We start from the raw sequence: 13,358 nt of genomic DNA, 5'->3' as shown, positions 1-13,358 counted from the left end.
CCTAATAGTATTATAATGATGACAATACTAGGCTCCTTGGTAGGACTGTCGAGCAGGTACTTTAGGAGTGAGTGATAGTTGGAAGCCAGGGTTGTCAACATGTTCAACAATGATAACTAGCATGAGGTGTCAGTTCAGTACAAATGAGAGGCATTGTTTACCAAACAACGTTGTATGCAAATAAGTCGTCAAGGATTGCCCCATCCCATGTCGCTAGATGACACAACTGTATCGAGGCACGACCTATATTTACATATCCCCTCGTCACCTTGTCTGTTCTCGATTCCGTCAGACTTGACTACGTAGACTCATTTCGTTCGATAATCGGTTATCAGACCAGCTGAATAGGTATTATCGCGTTAATCATAACTGTACTTACTTACAGGCTTTCTATATCGTTCGAAGCGATCGTAAAAAGGTGTAATGTAGGGACGGGTGTTTCACATGTAATGCAGCGTTTCGCATTCGTTTATTTAATCAATTGTGATAAAAGCTTGTAAAAATACCAAAGGCCCAAGTGAAACTAGATATTATGTGTATGTCACAAAGACGCTTCGTTGTCTATGAAGCAATTAAGAACCCATTAGGCTTTATTGTCCTTAAAAATTTAAGGCAGGTATCAGAATAAAGCACGTATCCGGTCAAATAAAACGGTTGCCAAAAGCTACAGTTGCCAAGAAATTGTTCAGCGATACATAGTACACTCTGCGTTTTTGTGAGAGAATACTAACGTCTGGACCGGTTCAATTAGTGTGTTATCGGTTCTCACTGCATATTATAAAATAATGCCCATAAAGATACAAGTTATGCTCGGGGCCACGGCCTCAAGGTCGGCGTGGACATTTCGTGGTTAGTCAACCGTTCGTTCGCCGCTCTGATTTAGGTACATATTTTAAATTAGTTGTAATTTGGTTGGAGTCAATTTTCCAGATAAAATCGTGTTTTTCAGTAAGTACTGTCCTGTGTCACAAACAAATTAAGAACTACCCATCCGTGACACGGCTTTTGCATTAGTACTTTGATGTGACGAGTTACATTCCCGAGCTTGTACTTAGTTAGGTGTCTCGCTCGACCTGCAATTAGGTACTTCAACTTACCCGTAATTTCACGGTTAGATGGATTTGTTATTAATCCCTAATTTATATTCAAGCAATCTAGCAACTTTGGAGGCGTTATTCGATATAAGTTATTAACAGGTGGCGTCACAAGAGTATTAGAGTAAGCTGTTAATATTGTATAGTCATCAAGCTATCACTAATGCAGTGTGAGCGGTCGACACGCTATTCTACGTTTTATCGCCGCGTCGATAGTTCTCGTTATATCAAAAAGAAAAGCCCCGGGGCTTGTAAAACTAAATTAGGGCGAGAGGCATGGGCTGTCTGCCCTTTATTGGGACGACTGAACTCGTAAACGCTCAATATTATTACATTATAGAACGTAAAAGTCTCTATCATCTATAATTTGAAAAATCGAGTTCGTTTTAAATATGAAGATGATAATCCTTGTTTATGATTCGCGTAGCGCATGTAATTCATATACAAATATGTAGTTTCTATACCTAGTATTCTTCAGTAGCTATGGTAACGGAAATAAATTATATCGCGGTAGACCCGTTTGTGTAAAAGTACCTGACTCCAAATGTCTGGTGGATCGAAGACATCCACCCGTCCCGATAATCCACGGCGAAGCTTCACAATTCAAGTTCGCAGCTCATTCATATGCCGCCGCCGTCCGAGATTAGTTATATCTCTGTCAGCATTATTTCTCTGCTCTGAGAAATTGTCCTCCGTACCCTTGAATATACTCATTTGAAATTTGAATGAGCACGTATGGCTGCGTTGCGTTCGCTTGTTTTGCTCGTAATGTTCGTGTCTTAAATTGCAATTTAAATACTAAGCATCATGTTGCTTAAACATAAACATGTATCATGAATATCATGATGCATGATGGGAGCGTCGTGGCCTAGTTAAGGAGTTGTTCTACTTCTAGTGGATTACTTTAGCTCGCAAGAGTAAATTCCCTAGTTTGATCCTTTGCTTTCAACTTTGCGTAGTTTATTTAAGTTAAATCCACTTAAGAGTCCTGGTTAAGGAAAACACGATTTTGAAACTGGTTTTTACGCACGTCTGCATTACGTTGCTCATCGCCTTATTCGTAATTACTCTTCGGGTATGTTCCATTTTCAATTCAATTTGTTCAGGAATACAAATTTATTTAAAATATAACATTGTTCATTACAATACGATATTGATTAATTATCAAAATAATTACATACTTTGAAACATGACAAAGCTTGTTGAGCAATCAATTTAACACAAACAAAGCTCTTATCGGGTATTTCTTATCACTAAATTAATTAGTAATTGCAATTCGGTAGCCAAAAAAACAAAGTCCATAATTAATTATAAAACACGCGGAAGAGGATGTTTCCTTAAGAGTATTCAGCGCTGTTTGCGAGGCTTGTAAGAAAAGGAGGTAAAAACGATTAGATCTTTATACCATATCCGTATGTGTAATCCTAATCAGCCAAAGTATTCCAATGCAATGCATTCCACGTGCAACATGCACGTCATCCACATAACTATTTAAGCCCTCTATTTCAGCTATCGTAAACATTCACTCGAAACAATATCTACAGCGATCACAATGCCCCTTGTCCCCATCTCTGACAGTTAATAAAGTTAATATAAACACCATTTCCCAACGTCGACGTGGCTGTTTATAAACAAAATTCAAATAGGTATATATATAGTTGTCGGGATGCAGCTCGATTCTCCTGCTCCAGTTTTGTAATGCGGATATACACAGAATCTTCAACGTTTCCTAACATTATGCACACTATAAAAATGGCTATTTTCCATTCGAATGTTTTTGATTTTGATGAAGCATGACAAAGGTTTAGAGAAGATTATCGAAAGATGAAACTGCAACAAAACGCAAAGTATTGCGGCATTTAGGTATTAATATTCTTCAACGCTTAACGCCAGCTGTTCAGCTCAAAGATATCGCAACTCACGTTCGTGCAGCATGTTCTGTGAGTTAAACTAAACAAAACTATTTTCGTGAAAGTAGTATTATACTATACTGTATAGGGAATTCGGGGCAGCCCATCCGTTAGCGTTAACTGCGGCAATCGCCGTATGTCTCGATTTGCTAGACTGTGATATATACAGTTTAATGAAATCCTGGAACAAGGCCAGCAAAAGCCGGTCTTGGCCTAAAAGGAATTTGTCAAATTTAGTTCAATCGTCTAGTTCTAAACAGGCCATAGCCATGGGCATATTTCGCCTAAGTCTTACTGAATGAATGTTGCCACAAGATTTAATCAAACGATGTTTAAATGTTTTGATAGCAAGTCTGGATTGACAAGAAATTCTTAATTGCTTGTGTTTGGCCACAATTGATATTGTCGACGCCAGTTAATTGAGCTCACGCTCGCTATTGATTGCTGGTATTTATACGTGTGTCAAGTGATAAGGGGCTGTCCATAAATTACGTCATCGATTTTGGACGATTTTGGACCCCCCCCCCCTATAATCATCCAAATATCATGCTTCAAATGACCCCATTTCCTCCTACTTCATGCTACCGTCATCCGATGTCCAGACCCCCCCCCCCCCTAATTTGAAATGACGTAATTTATGAATAGCCCCTAAGGCTGTTTATCGCACTATGACTAATGCAGCCACGTTACGCCATACTACTGCTATCTTATACCCTAACTAATTCATGCTCAAGTTTGTTTAAAACTTCAAAAAATATAAAAGTATATTCAAATTTAGTATGTTAAAATTCCATATAATATGTAACATGCCTTTCTTCGGCTCATACTCTTAACGCTTTCCCAGTTACATCGTCAAGAGCCCAAAAACCGAAATTTGTAATTTTTAGGTACAGAGTATGCTTAAAATATGTAAACGTGCAGTGTCTTAATTTTTGAAGAATATCTTGTTTTACCTCTCTACCATCAACGGCTTGGATGTTATTTATCTTTCATTCATCCGTGGAACAGTTATCTTGATGTTAAGTTGATATGGCACATTAGTGGTTTCGTACTCAGGTTGAAACACGTGTGACTGCGTGGGAGGACTATAATAACACGTGCAAGTAAAAAAATCTAAAATCTTTTCCTTATGATTTCACACCGTATTGGCGTACTATTCCCTCAAAACGTTCTCATTCGTAGGACGTTCTGATATAAAATATGTACGTGTAATCGTACAGTTCTAGCGAAGTGGTCGGAAAACTTCCTAGACCTGAAATTCACGTGTCTTCGCACCACCGGCTGCCTTTTATCGCGCACACATGCAGTATACATATAATAAACTCTAATGTACTTAGCCTGAAAAAATATAAAAATAATCTTATTTTTATCAGCCCTTGTGTTTCTGCGATTATCAACAATCGCGATCGATGGAAGAGACTTGTGAGTCAGCTCAGTTTAATAGTGCACAAGCTTATCTTAACTGCCACGTCATAGCATGATGTCAAATAGTCAGGCTCTGTTCACTAACGGACTACGTGATTTTCTGTTATGGGCCCTGTCAGGTGGTAGAATATTCTTCAAACATGTCCTAAAATATATTTTTACACGTGTGTCAGTAGGCACTTAATACAATTACTTATAATGCTATGAATGTAATTAAATTATTCGCATAATAACTGGAAAGCCATGCTATTGTCTAGCGACTAGCAACTCGACTATTTACTTAGCTGCGATAGGACGAAATAACCATTATTGTCGCTGACGTCAACGCGTGACGTCACAAAGTGTGCGGCCATACTTGCTCCGATTTCATTAGTTGAAATAATCCAGCATACATTAGTGCAGAGTGTATAGCTATGCATAATTATGACACGTTTTAAATTTTACTTTAATATATTTATTTCGGCAAGGTAGGAAAATCCAAAGCAAAGTTCTTCGTCCACTACATCTACAAAAACTTCGTGTCAATGCATATTGTTCCCTCCGGAAATAGGGAATAGGCAGCCTGGGACGCCCCAACGTTAACGCCTAAACACGTTTGTACAGTAAATAAGCCACAAACCAGAAATATAAGAAAACTCTAATACAACACCGAACTTACTAGCAGATTGCAAATTTATCGTGTTATCGAATAACTGGAAAACAAATACGCAAAGAAGTTTGATCACGGAATAGTTTTTCAGTGCCAAAGCGGTGCCGCAGGCCTCGTTCCCATGCGGAAAACTAGATTAGGGTGTCTGCGGCACGCAACGGGGTATTGATAACCGCAGTAACGCTCGAGGGCCTGTTCAAACGCTCTACACTACCGTTTCTGTGTGCGGGTGACAAGTGATAAGGATACGACTTGACGTAGTTTGTCTTTTTTCTTTTGGATTTTAGTCTTCGTACCATATGACTAGCTGTCACTAACTTTTGCAAACATGCATGCCACGAGCTTTTTAGGGTGGCAATAAAGTTTACGACCCAGTTTGTCGTCCGCGTTTAGAGTTTTACGGTCACCCCTAATTAATGACAATAAGCATCTTAACAGTACCTGCATCTTCGTTTTCTCGCCCCATGACATTTAGGAATCATGTTTCTTCAGGAAAACGATAGCTTTCAAAGATAGCAAGAAACGTAAAATGAATTATATCTATACGTGTTAAGTTATTCATAAAACTGACAATAGCTGGTTTGTTACTGCACACCGTTGTATGGGGACCTTGCACTTTGAGACTATGCGCTGAAACTGGCACAGTTGATTGTTAGCTGGTCTTGAGCAGATACAGACCGGGAGCCGTCGAGAGCCACCTCTCAGTTAGTGGGGGGGGGGGGGGGGGGGAAGTTCGAGCTGCCGCGCTTCACTTGGAGCAATATTTCTCTAAAACTATACCTATTAGGGCATGTAATATATCATTTTCGGATAAATTAAGGATGAGGAATCTAGTTTTGGAACAAACACAATGCACTTTCTAACAAAAAAAAAGCATAAAGTAGAAAAGACTAAAAAACTTATTTTTGATTTTTTCATAATTACCAATTTTTTTTAAAGCGTAGCAGGAATCTGGAAACAAAAAATACAATCGTAAAGCTACACTTATTATGTTTAAGAAAATATATAGTTTATTATACAAAACTGTTGATAAATGGGACATAAAAAATAATATTAAGCGTGGGTCAGAGTGATCTCAATACAAAATATTATGAATGTGGGAAAGTTACCTATAATTTGTTCTACAATCGTTTATTTTTCTTGTTTTTCGTAAATAACTCGTAAACGGTAGCCCACAGCAAAAAACTATCTTTTACGTAAATAATCTGTTTCAGATTTCTTATAAAATAAGTGCTACTTTTTTTCGCTACCATCAATATTAAAAAAGATATTGAAGGGAGAAAATAAATACTCAGGTCCCCTTTTTTAGTCATTCTTAAATAACTCGTAAACGATGGCCAATAGCAAAAAAATTTTTAATACATGAATAATTTACATAAAATTTCCTACAAAAAAGGTAATTCAAACTTTTTCGCTAGAATCAATATTAAAAACGATATTAAAGAGAGAAAATAAATTCTAAGGTCCCCTTTTTAAATATTGATCCTAGCGAAAAAGTTTTGAATAACCTTTTTTGTAGGAAATTTTATGCTAATTATTCATGTACTAAAATTTTTTTTGCTATTGGCGATCGTTTACGAGTTATTTACGAATGACTAAAAAAGGGGACCTAAGTATTTATTTTCTCCCTTCAATATTTTTTGTAATATTGATGGTAGGGAAAAAAAGTAGCACTTATTTTATAAGAAATCTGAAACAGATTATTTACGTAAAAGATATTTTTAATACAGTTGCTCACAAAGTGCTACTTTACGTAGCTGTTTAGCGTGCGGAAAGTTGGTTATGTCGAACTAGTGCTTTTTACTTTTCCAATTTTTTTAAATTTATACTTGTTCCAATTCACGACTACTTATTGATGAGTGTTAATATTAGTTTCCTTTAAACGTCGTAATCAGCATAAAAACCTACTGTTAATGTAAGAATATGAAAAATATACATATTTCATATTTGAATACTTACCTCTTCATCATTATAACACGTTTATTTTTTAATATTGAATATTGAAAATTCCGTTCTTAATAAGGTGTCTGAATGGAACGGAATAGCTGCCAAACGCCCATAGATATAATATACTTAAAGACGACGTCTAAGCGAGCTGTCACTGTTACCACTTTTGTTTAGTGTACGATTAACAATGTTTTACTTATTTTTTCGCAACTGTATTAAAAAACGTCGTTCGATACACGTGCGGAAATGTCATTCTTCACTCGTCCCGAGTCTTCCCACTCGCCTGCGGCTCGTGGCAAGATATCTCGGTACTCGTGAAGTAATGACATACCTTCCGCACTAGCATCGAAATGTACTATTTTTTGCTGTGGGCTACCGTTTACGAGTTATTTACGAAAAACAAGAAAAATAAACGATTGTAGAACAAATTATAGGTAACTTTCCCACATTCATAAATCATAATATTTTGTATTGAGATCACTCTGACCCACGCTTAATATTATTTTTTATGTCCCATTTATCAACAGTTTTGTATAATAAACTATATATTTTCTTAAACGTAATAAGTGTAGCTTTACGACTGTATTTTTTGTTTTCAGATTCCTGCTACACTTAAAAAAAAATTTGGTAATTATGAAAAAATCAAAAATACGTTTTTTAGTCTTTTCTACTTTATGCTTTTTTTTGTTAGAAAGTGCATTGTTTTTGTTCCAAAACTAGATTCTTCATCCTTAATTTATCCGAAAATGATATATTACATGCCCTAATCGGTACAGTTTTAGAGAAATGTTGCTCCAAGTGAAGCGCGGCGGCGTCGAACTTCCCTCCCTCCCCCCCACTAAATGAGACGTGGCTCTCGAGGTCTCCCGGTCTGTATCTGCTCATGACCAGCTAAGAATCAACTGTGCCAAGTTTCAGCGCATAGTCACAAAGTGCAAGGTGTCATGCACTAACAAACTAGCTACAATGTATTGATACGTTTTTGTGACTAGGTATAGTAGGTATAGATGTAACAGTTAGTTGTACGTTGAAATTTATATATAAACAAAGGAATACTTTGCGTGGGCTTCACCGAATATTCGATTTCATAGCCGACGCTAGTTGTTATTAAAATTGGGAGTTTTCCACGAATAGAATAACAACATTTTGTCAGCTGTCAGTCTTTCGGATTTTACCGCACGGCGCACGTAACTTAATCAAAGACGGTTTCATTGAATAATAAAAGAATCCTACACGCTGAAAGGTCATTGAACGCGACTGTACAGGTATTTTCTCGCTGCAAACGAATTGTTGGAGTTCTCATACGTTTCCTTATGTCATTGCGGTGGCCTTGCAGCCCACGTAATGCTATAGTTTCTATATTTACACATTATTCCGGCCTTCTACGTGATTCACCGAAGAAAGAATCGCTGTAAATCAAAATATACCAACTGTTCTTAGTTCCGCGACTCGGGTATCAGAAACAAAGCATTGTCATGCCAGCTTGCCAGCGTTCTGATAAGCGCACATAATGCATACAAAACACCTTTCAAACTGTCCGGTGACATTGAAGCACAGAAATTAAATACAATTTAGAAATCTTATGTCGTGTCGTCACCTGCATGTGTAATTAATAGAAATATATTGATACAGACGATTTTGATAAGTGAAAGTCGTGACCTATCGCTCCATTATCGATATTTCGGACCTTTGGGACGGCATTCGATTGATATCTTGCATTAGTGACCTCGTTACATTAGCTACAACAAGGATATCGTCAAAGGGTCAAAGCGGTGAATCAGCGGTTTTCCTAGCGGGCCCGAGGCTTCAAGCCCTGCCCTAATTATCTTGGCCTCAATTCTATGGTCTGATTATCGTATTCTTTCCTCCTTCCGAACACCCGAAAAGAGTTTACCGCAAAGAAAGAATAAATAATAATCTGCATAAAGAAATATTTATAAATATTTCATTAAAATGTTATGGTCATGTTCTCGTAAATTGGTAGGTAATTAGAAGAATTACTAATAGCACAGTAATATTACTGCGAAGAAGAATGTCAACAATTAGGTTTTAGCTGTCTAATTTAATTTAAAAATAGCACAATATTTATCTGATGAAATTACACATCCTGACTAGTTTGCTTGATTCGTCTCATGCATATTTATACTTATCTATGTAAAGTTAAAGAACCAGATTATTCCGCAACATGGATTCTTTAGAAGCGTTTTTCTACCGCGGTGTCAGTCCAAGGTCGAGTGACAATCGTCCAACCAAATTACAATAATTATTTACGATACAAGTGCGGAAAAGAGGAAATTCGAAACGAGTGGCGATAAATTAAAACACGACCGAAGGGAGTGTTTTAAATCGACACGAGTTGCGAATTACCTATTCGCACGTGTATCGTACAACGTTTTACTTTACATATGGCCCTTTAAACTTTTGACATACACACGAAAAGTGCTATTTTACGCACTAGTGCGGGAAAATAAGGCCATATGTACTGTAAAGTAGTTTTTAAGGCTGGCGTCCACTAGACTCGCCGAGGCGAATCGAATCGAATCGCAATAATTCGCATCCTATATTTTTACACAAGAATCAGCGCGCCGCAGCTCTTCGTCAATGGACACAGTTGCAAAAATAGAGGCGAATTATTGCGGTTCGATTCGATTCGCCTCGGCGAGTCTAGTGGACGCCAGCCTTAATATCCTCGCGCATCGGGCTTCGCCGCCATCTTGCACATCATTAACGTATATATCTATGGACTGGCCTTACGGGCACTAAAAATGGTACTAGGTTAGCGGTGTCACTCACGAATTCCAGCCAATCGTGCAGTCTTAACGCAACTAGTTGCGACCAATAGCGCGCGTGATGCGAACTCATCAACCAATCGCGCGCGTGATGCGAACTCATCAACCAATCGCGCGTGTGATGCGAACTCATCAACCAATCGCGTTGTACCGGTGTCACACCGCTGTACTGGCCCCTGTCATGCCTCATTATTATTGTCCGTAAAGCCAGTCCCTAGATATCTATGTCAATGTTGCACACCCCTTTTAATTAAAACTGCACAGTTTTTATCCCCCAAATAGTTATCATAATTTTACACAGCTTTCAGAATATTTTCATCTGAATAAAACTGTCTCATTTATTCAACAAAAGTTAATGCCCAGACACGATAATGTCATTACACAACCTGGATTTTAAATTGTGCTGCTCATCCGAGTCAGTAACGAGATTGTTATGTAAAACAGCCGTCCCGGGATCTCCGCAGGACGATGAAAAACGACCCAAATCCGTTCACTTCATCTCCCAGCGACCGCAATGATGCTGTTATTTAAAAAGCCATTTAAAAATCGCGATAAAGCTAAAAGCTGAATCTGAATTCTAAATTTATAATTGCCACCGCTTGGGGAGTAACCGCGGCTAATCGCATCCACCCATATGTCACGTAACGATTCGATTCGGGAACGATCAGAGATTGGGGAATTGTAAATTAAACGCGATTAGATAATAATGATAGCATTATAAACTCGTAAATACGTCCATCTTGCTAATACCATAGTAAAATTATTCCATGCTTACATTGATATGCATAAATAAGATCGCTACGACCCACTCGACCACATCAGCCATTACTGACATTAGGCCATAACAGCTGTATGTGATATTCGAAAACTTGTGGAATAATTCCAAATCAAAATTGATTTTCGAATGTCGCTTACGGTTATTGTGTGTTGTTGGGCAGTGTTTGTTTGTTGTGACATTAATCACTATAATAATTACCGTTATTGATCAGTTAATTAGTATAATCAACTGAATTTAAAAAGGTGGTATCACACGAAATTATTTGTTACGATTGTATGTATGTATGACTTGGGTTTAATTTGAAAACTGCTGGTGTGACTGGATCAACGACACAGTTAATGAATATGTTATTGCGTCCAGAGTGACCCGAGCACCTAATGAAACTTGTAATTATTTGAGATTATTCATGTTAAGTAATTTCATCTATAAATAAAATTTTAAAACGAAAAGTCAGGGTTATTGGATTTGAATATCTTGTTTTGTCTTGTTGACAGTGTATAATATATATTTGGCAACTTGATTGCGAGAGAAAAACATGAAATGATTGCGTTGTGCTGTGTACAAAAAGTGTCCGCGGGAGGTGGGCGTCGTCCGATCCTGAATCGGACCTCAAAATTCCCTCGACCTCCCCTCACGATGCGTGAGAACCTGTAAAAGTAATTAACAGGTTATTCCATATCCTCTTTCGCCGGACACTTTCTGTTATCTTTCTACTAAGAGGGACAAGGAAATATCAAATACCTTTTCTTGGCCTCCTCAACTGAAAGTGACTTAAAAAATTATAAATGTAATAATCCCCTTAGCGTTATGAACTACAGTTATGCACTTATTCAACTTCTAAGATTTCGACACAATTGTAAATAAAACAGGCCCTATTTTACCAATTTGGCAATTACCATCTAACGAGACCAATGTCTTTTATCTTAGTCGACAAATAAAGATTGTAACGAATTTTACGACGATCAATAGGTATAAATGCACTTTATGCAAATAATATTTTTCTGTCTACCAAGATAATGAATAGCGAATTGTCAAACTAGTTAATTAGAGGCCAGATCGTATTTTTGCCTGTACGTGTCAGTTCCTAAGTACGAACTACGATGTAGCAGTATTGTGACGGTGACCCGGAGATGCGCGGGAAGTGACGAGCTAATTGGGCCGTCGTCGACTGGCCGCTATCGGCTGTTCACTTGTTACAACTTTTAATGAGCGCCCACGCGGCGAACTAATTAATTTGTTGGCTTTATTCAGCCAGGTTAATTAATTCAGCATTTTCTCGTCAGAGGGTACCTTTGAAAAGTTGGTTAGTAATGTTCTCTGCGCGGCGACATCAGATGCCCCGGCTAAGCCCGCACCTGTGTCCCGCCTGGAATTACTGTCTCTCCAATAGACAGATTAATTAAGTAGTCAGTTTTTTTTTTTATTTCTTGTAGGTTATGACGAATGCCTGTAGTGGTAAAATTTTCGTGCGAGCTAAAGTATTCCCTTTCCGAGTCTGCCTTGTTAAATATAATGTAGTGCGCAGTACAAGGAAAACATTTGTATTTAATTAGTTATATATACAAACGTTTATTTTTCAATGAAAGCTAGAACTGTCAGCGACCGCTGTACATACCTAAATAAATTATTATAATAATATTAGGTAGTTAATGTAAATAAATTGTAAGATAATTTTTAAATCTTGTTTTCCTCTTAGCGGTAAGTGTTGAGACATTCACATTTTATTTGTGTTATGGAAAACTTACTTTCGGAGCGAAGACGTGTGATTATAATGTGATACTCGGGTTTTTGATTGTTTGCATCAGTCTTATGGGACTCTCGTCTCGGTTTCAAGTTAAGGAAAGCTAAGGATTTTAATTTCTGTTTTTAAGCCGTAGAGGTTTAAAAATGAAACGTCTTTGATTTCTATGACTGCACAATATTTTATAGTGTTTGATGTCCGTGACACCAAGACTATCCCAATGCTTTGCTTGAACGAGTCGGAATGTGACCGTAGCAAAAGCGAACATTTTCCTTTAAAGTCAACTTCATTGTTCGGATGCCGCAGTTAAAATTAAAAATCCGAGTTGAGGTATTTCTCGTGCTAAGTAGATAAGGTACTGCAGCTGACAACATCGCGAAGGTTCTATTGGTTTGTTAAATCCACTCTCATGCTTCTTTACACCACATCGGTTGTCTGTTTGATGCGTGCGTGGAGCGATTAGGGATTATATTATATGCCTCTGCTTCAGGTAAATACGTTATAACTGATAAAACGGTACGAACTTTGCCGGCGTTGTCAGCTGAAGGTCGATTAGGTGCCTGAGCAAATTGTATTGCATTTTGTATTATAGTCGAAAAACTAAGTAGAATTATTTTAATACATGTAATTAAGCACTGAAATGCGATATTTTTGTTATTGAAATGCAACATATCTTTGTGAAAATAAAAATTGTAAAGCCTGATTGAATTTCACGCGATTTTTGTTAGAGTAGAAGATATTTTCGGCTATTAAATCTCAATTGTTAAGCCTCGAAGTTGAGATGCGTGATAATGCTTCGTATCTTTTGAATTTTGTCTGTAAAATTGCCAAATAAACTTAGTAAACCTAGTGTAAAGATTACTGATATAATCATAGTATTACTAATTTAGCTGTTCTAATTCAAAATGGCGGACTGTACGACGTGGTCAATTAAATGTTCATTGAAGCACAAACACGGCAACCATCGGCTGCTCGCTGTGGAGGTTTACCACACCACCCACTTGGCCAAGGAAAGTACGCAATAA

Source organism: Cydia splendana, chromosome 18, assembly GCF_910591565.1.
Source record: "Cydia splendana chromosome 18, ilCydSple1.2, whole genome shotgun sequence".
Classification (NCBI taxonomy): Eukaryota; Metazoa; Arthropoda; class Insecta; order Lepidoptera; family Tortricidae; genus Cydia; species Cydia splendana.
This window is presented reverse-complemented; position numbering follows the sequence as displayed.